The sequence below is a fragment of the Acartia tonsa genome, chromosome 11 (genome assembly GCF_053477335.1).
Source record: "Acartia tonsa isolate MP-2025a chromosome 11, ASM5347733v1, whole genome shotgun sequence".
Lineage (NCBI taxonomy): Eukaryota > Metazoa > Arthropoda > Copepoda > Calanoida > Acartiidae > Acartia > Acartia tonsa.
This window is the reverse complement of record NC_137270.1, coordinates 15,555,418-15,561,889: the sequence shown is the minus strand read 5'-3', so window position 1 is coordinate 15,561,889 and position 6,472 is coordinate 15,555,418.

The window sequence follows — 6,472 nt, the reverse complement described above, 5'->3', positions numbered from 1 at the left end:
ATCAACACACATTTAAAATTTCAATAACATTTTCTGAATAAATCTGGATTTCATGGTCTTTTAGTTAAAACTCTTAAATTGAATTAATTGCCCATTGTCCCCTTCCCTTACTCCCTGGGTGCACAATCCTGATGTTAAAGTAACTATTAATATAAACCTAATTTTTTTTTCTAATTTCATCCATGGAAAACAATTGTTCTATTCCATCATATCTGTGTTAAGATGTTATTTACTATTTCAGAGGTTACGTGGCATGCGCGCATTAATGAAAGTTAATCTATATTAAGTTAGTTGAACCTAATTTAACCCAACCTAACCAAACATAACCTAACCTAACCTGAATTAACCTAATAAAGCTTAAATTTTTCATTGATGCACACATGCACAAATCGTATATAACACCATAACACAAATATAATGGAACAGTTCAACTAATTAAATAGATCATCAGTTCCAATTAAGATTTTTAAAAATAAGAGTTATAAAGATATAAGTCTTTGAATTTTTAATGGTTTAATTGGCATTGATCTGTTTTTGAGTCTCTCTGTCTCTCTTTGAGGAGGAGGGGGGAGTTAAATTTGATTATCCAATTTTTTAATTTAGATTTTAAAAAAAATTTAAATTTGGTGGGGGGGGGGGGGGACTGAGTAGACCTCACCACTTTTCATTTTAGTTTTTTAAAAATTTAAAAAATTGAGAGGAGGGAAATTTTTTCAAGTGGCGATTTCTCTTGTAAGGGTGGTGGTACCCTCCCCCAAAATAATTATAAACCATTCCAGGAGCTATGAGAAGCCTGTAAAGAAGAACCATGTTGGTTCAGTGGTTAGCAAGATCATTTGGTACAGACAAACAAATAGACGGACAAACATCCTGTTATTTAATTATAAGGATTTTCAAACAGGGGGAATTTTATCACTACATAATTGGTCCCAAATGTGTAAAGTCTATTTTACTAGAAGCCGAATAAAAACAAAGCATTTTATTTATGACGCATGCGCAACTTATTAACATTTGGTCTGCAGTGAAATCATAACAACAATTTTAACTTATTTTAGTCATTTTCTATAAGAAATTAGTTTTTATTTTATTTTATGACTTCAATTTGTGCCTTCAGGTGTATAAAAGTTAGCGTTTTTATAAATTATATTTATCTTATATGGAAATACTACTTTATTGGTGAGTCTTTATAAAAAGTATTTACTTAATTACTAATGATTTTTACTTTTGATCTATAATATTAATATTGATTTATGATCTTTTACAGAAAATTAAACCATAGGTTTCTTTTTTTTTGGGTGGGGGGGGGGGGTTGAATTGAGGGAGTACTTGATCCTATTATATAGTACCTAAGTAGAAAGGTTTTTATTTGTCTGTAGCTTAAGATATTGATACCTATATTTATTATTTACTGAACCGATTAGAGTTAAGATTAGGGGCAAGCATTACTGATAATCCCGGGATGGCTTTAGGCTTTTTTTCTGCCCTTTCCTACTCCTTTAAATGTAACGCCCCCCCTAGATGAGAGGGGCGTAACTGCTATACACGTCGAAATATTGTAATTCATAATAGGAGGAGAGCATATGAGACAATAAATGTATCTAGCTAAATGTGGCGAGGAAAAAGAACGATAAAAATATAAAAACTTCTGTTTTTTTTCAGCGACAGCGGTGGTTTTGCCGCCGTTTTTTTTTAACTATTTGTTGTTTAATCTTTAATATACTTGAATTCTATAGAATATTAATAGCTTCAATTGATCTAAATAAGTGCCCCAAATATTTTATTGTTAGATCTAGCTCCATAATTGCCAACCCTCACACCATTTAATTTGAGTTTAGTGGCGTGCAAAGTTTGCCTGAAAATTTTAATATCCCCATTAAACCAACATTTATGGTTTTTATACAAGTTTGGTACGTAATTATTCGTATTACATGCTTCTAGTTAGGTTCCTATCACATTTGATTTTAATCACCCAACCTTAGGTCTAACGGATTGTCCTATTATTTTATTTGTGAAAAATAAATAATACTACCTATAAAAACTTTCTTTAACAAAGACCGTGTTTCTTATTTCATTTGTAAGTTACAAATTCTTAAGTTTTTCTTTTATTTCAGTAATCTCTGTATTTCTGTATAAGACATACGATTCCTCATGTTTAGTATCGAAGATACTCCAGGATTGGCATAAAAAAACCCAAGTTGGGTTTTATTGGGTTTTTTAACTCAATAAAATCAAAAAACCTGGTATTTTTTAAAAAATGTACCTTTTGTCGATAATGTTAACTCTATTTTGACTCATAAGGAGTATTATTTTCAAACAACTATAGAAATTATTTAACACCGAAAATGTTTAATACGAGCGATTACGCCCATAGAGGTTTCTTGGGGCACTTGAGGAGGGAGGAGTTGAATTCGGTAACACAATTAAGATTCAAATAGAAAAATATTTTTTGAGAGGTGTGGAATATTTTTTTTTTTTGGGGGGGGGAGATTTCTCTTAAAAGGGTGGTAGTATACCCTCCCCCAAAATTGGAATAAACCTTCCCTGGACTTATGAAAAGCTACCCTGTACAGGAGAACCATATTTTACTTTCTCATGCATCACGTCCCTTCATAATGCTAAGGGGTAAACGTCGTTCATGCTACCAAGGAAAATGTTTTTTTTCCATATATTTTCTCATTTCTTCTTTTCTGACCAGACCACTGAACATTTGCTCCATAAATCAATATCTGTTTGAAAATTCATTGTTGTTGAATGTTTTCATTGTTGTTTCTCGAAAAATTCTGGTCCGAATTGGTAACACTCTTCAGGGAAGCTTGATAAATATTGTGGGATAGTTTAAGGCTATTTTTATGATCTCCCCCTCCCCCGCCCCTCCCTTGAAGCTAGTTTGTATAAAATGTGGTTAATAGTTATTTCTTGCATCGTATTATATACGGCTTTCCGCAGATATAAAATGTACAATTATAAGATTAAAACAATTTTTTTTAGCCCCGAGGTGCCGAAGGCTCCGGCTAAAAAAACTGGTTTTAATCTTATGATCGTACATTTTTATATTCGTAGAAAACTGGATATAATACGATGCTAGACATAGTTTTTTCGTATGGATGAGAACCGGTTCCTATCCACCGGATTCGAATGAATACGAGAACGTTTGTTATGGATATTTTAAAGGTGTGTCTTGTTTTAGAGAGAAAGGTTTTTGCTATCTTATTCACTGTGAACTATCAGTATTTTTCTTTTTACATGTTGCTAAATCCATGAGAGTAAAGTATATATAATTACTACGTCATGTAAAACTTTAAGAAACACACCTTTTCATACAAAGAGTTGTTGCAGGCATAAGGGAAAAGTTAAATCTACAAAAAAATAGTTTTTGAATATGAGTTCATTTTTTAATTGAATACTTGAGTTGGAAAAAATAGTTATAAACCTGTCCAGGACCTCTGAGAAGCTAAATTGTAAAGGAGAACCGGATCAGGGAAAGAAAACAAAGTAACGGGGTTCGTCGTATTTTCACAGTAGCTTTTGATAGGTTGGGTAAATGTTAAGAATTGCCCCGCTGACTCCCGCTGGGGTTATAAATAGATGAATATAAACTGTGAAATATGACGAAACCCACTACTTCGTTTTCTTTTCATGATCCAGAGATTGAGAACCTTATCGGTCCAGTGGTTAGGGATATCCTTCTGTACAAACAGACACACACAGAGAGACATCACGTTACTTTTATATGATGGTGAAAATTACTTTCAAAGCTGTTGGTTTATTTACCGATCCCCCAATCGTGAGAGGAAAAAAAGAGAGCTACTGATAAAGGGTTATGCGTGCATTTTTTTGAGTCGCCTGTTACAATTACTGCAACTGTAACGCAACTTGGTAAATATATTAAAGTTTTAGAATTATTTTTCGTAGCTTAATGAATTTTGAACGGTTTTGGAAAAGGAGCGAAAAGTACTTATCTTAGGTTGTATCAAATTAATCAATTTGATCCCCAACTTTGGTTTCAGTTGCGTCATACCAAAGATGTCAAAAATGGTACTTCACTTTGTTGGACACATGACATAAAAAAGTTTGAGTAGGGGAATGCATTTGCCCCGATCAGGCGCAACTCATTCCCATGCACAGTGAGAATTTCCAGACAAAGATCGTGCAATCAAAGGGTTTACTCAAGGTGCAACTTACCCATACGATATCAGCATTGCTCTCGGTTAAAAATAATCATTATTGAGACAAAATATTTAGCTGTTTAGTATGTTGGCTTACTTTTTAGGATGTAAAAATACTGTCGGATTTTAATTGTGGATAAGTTAAGTGTTCTTTTAATGCTCATTTGATATTACTAACAATTAAAATGATGATTCAAATGGCATTGGATAGAGATTTTGCACCCGAAGAAAGACTTTTTGCGTTTAAAATTGAATATTTTCTTTGGTGTTTTCATATTTATTTAGTTATAGCTAGCGGCTGTGTCCCCAGAATCTTATGGCTCTGTCTTTGTAGGGTAGGGTAAGTAGAAAATAGCCTAAAACTATTACAAGACTTAAAGCTTAAATCTAAATAGCCTAAAACCATCTCGGGACCTAAGTGAAGCTTAAATAAGATTGAGAACTCAATCAATTCAGCATTTATTGAGATATTTAGCTAAAAAGAGACAATAAAAATTGGGGAATATTACAGGCCAAATTGTCAGTTTTTTTTTCGAATTGTCCGTCCGTCTTTTCTAGACAAGGCAATAATCAAAGAAATAACTTTGCATTGAAAAACTTTGAAAATTTAAAGCGTTACTTTTTCTAACATGTTCCAACACATAATAATTGTATGAATAGAGCGTGTGTGTGTGTGTGTGTTTCTGCGCACACTTGAATTTGAAAACATGTAATTTTTGTTGATTTGTGCAGTTTCTAACAAAATTTGAAGGACGTGCGTGTGATTGTGCGCTCGGGCAGGGATACAGAGATAGGGAAATGGGAATTAAAATAATCTTTCCAGTTATTTTGTATTTAAAATTCTGCTTTGGTAACCCGTTTTCTCATACAGACGACAATTTGGAAGTATAGGGTAGCTTCAAAACATTAAATTTGAAATTAAAGTACAAGAGTTTGCCTTGTTTGTAGAAGATTTGCTGCCGTCCAATACAACAGGAGTCAAAAGGGATAAGACAATGACCGATAAATTGTTACACTTCCCCTATGATGATACACAAAATTATCTCTTCTGTAGATTACAATTAGTGGTTAAAGCGTTTGGACACTCATCTTAATGAACCAACCAATCATGTTTCAATAAAAGTCCCTAAAGTTGTTAATTCAGCGATAAGAAAACTTTATTATAAAACTATGAGGACTTATGTAATAAACAGCCTAAACTTTTATTTATTAATACTATTAGGTATACTATTTAAAAAATGAAGAATGGTTAACTAATCTGCTTTTGGCCCATAAAGTATCCATGGGTTGTCAAGGAGATTCAAAGAAAACAAGGGCACTCTAAAAGAATTTAGATTTGATCTGAACAGAAATTATTGCTCCTGGAATCAAGCAGGGCTAGTTGGGATCAGGAATAAGGTACAGCCAACAAGCGAAATAAATCTAAAATAATATTTTGGGGACAGATAATAAGGTTTTCAAGTGTTGCCCCCCAACTACAGCTGGAAATCATGTATAGGTTTTGTGATTTTTCTCAAAAATTAATTTCGTTGTTTGTATAAGCTCAGATGGGATTCAAATAATATTTGGTGTGAAAATCTTTGGTGTTTTCCCTATAAGTGCCTATAGAGCATAGAACCCCCCTGACTTTTTTTGAAATACTTACCAAACCAAAATCTTTAAAACCTATTAAAAACTAATGGTGTGGGGTTTTCTATGTTTTACAAGGCTCTTTTAGGGAAACCGTCTAGTTTTTATCCCTGGAAGCTTCACACAGATCAATAGATAGTTTTAGGCTATTTTGTTAAAAAATTAATAACTCTGAAATTTTTGTAAGTAATCTCTTCATTCTTGAGCATAAGATTTGTATGTTCCGTGAACAATATTTTAGGATAGTTATTCAAATATCATTTTTAAATATGGTTCATGAAAAATACTGTTTTGAGAAGAACTTAAAAAAACAAAGATGATAACATCAACGTGCAGCGAAGCTCAATTATAAACAACTAGCGGCTACGCCCCTAGGAGCCTCTAGGGGCATTTAAGGTAGGAGGGGGAAAAGTCGACCTCGTCCCATTTTAAATTTGAGTTTAAAAGAGTAAAAAAAATATTTTTTTTGGAGGAAGGGGGGTGAGGACACCCTCCTCAAAAATAGAAGAAAATAAGAAGCTTCAATGTAAAGGAGAACAATATCGGTTCAGCGGGTAGCGAGATCCTTCGGGACAGACAAAAAACGCTTACTACTTTATATAATAGGATAATAAAAATAAGTTGCTTCACATTGATTTGATATACTTATAAGAGTTTTTTTCATTTTGAAGGGGTTT